Raw genomic sequence first — 868 nt, 5'->3', positions numbered from 1 at the left:
GAACATTCCATGCCATATGTTGATGGGCCAAGGAGGTGCAGGCTTTGTGTACCCAAAATATCTCTTATTCCGTTTAAATCTAAGAATTCTACCGACCTACTGAATTCTGGATGTGAAATTTTCATTTTCAGCTGGATAAGTTTCTATTATTGAACTAGTAAACACCGCTTTCTCCAGATTAAACATACCGCCTCAGAAACTAACCTTTCCCTGTTGAATTAAACTATATCGGCCATATGAATTCTCATTCTGACTGGTCAAAGGGCTGCAACTTTTATCTTCTTCCAACTCCATGATTCTTTTATTTTTGTTTGTTTGTTTCTTTTTCATTTACATTTTCCTCTCCTTTCTACTTCTTTCTTGCATTTTGAGCCTAAATTATTGCCTGAAAATACACAGCATGCTATACAAGCTCCTCTGACAACTGTATTATAAGAGGTATAAAACTTATAGCAGCTCGCATTTAAATCCTGTCTATACTAAATTACATACATACATTAAATACCAATCTTGAGAATTTAGACTTCTCAAAACCAGAAAGGAGAAAGCTAATTCGAAGACTACAGATCCAATCCATCACTGGAACTGTAAAAATCTGTAAAACTTACCAGAATTTTATCATTTCAATGTATATGAGCGTGTCTAGATATGTAACTATATGCATGAGAATACATACATAAAACATACAGATCTGCACATACATATACACACATTCATACCTACCTGTATACATACATACATACATACATGCATGCATGCATACATAAATACATACATACATGCAAACAAAAATACCCTGTTGTTGATGTTGAAATTCCAGTGAAGGAACCTTGGATCTGGGTAAGAAACCGGTTCTTTCTCTATTGAC

Source organism: Octopus bimaculoides, chromosome 10 (genome assembly GCF_001194135.2).
Source record: "Octopus bimaculoides isolate UCB-OBI-ISO-001 chromosome 10, ASM119413v2, whole genome shotgun sequence".
NCBI classification, from domain to species: domain Eukaryota; kingdom Metazoa; phylum Mollusca; class Cephalopoda; order Octopoda; family Octopodidae; genus Octopus; species Octopus bimaculoides.
This window is presented reverse-complemented; position numbering follows the sequence as displayed.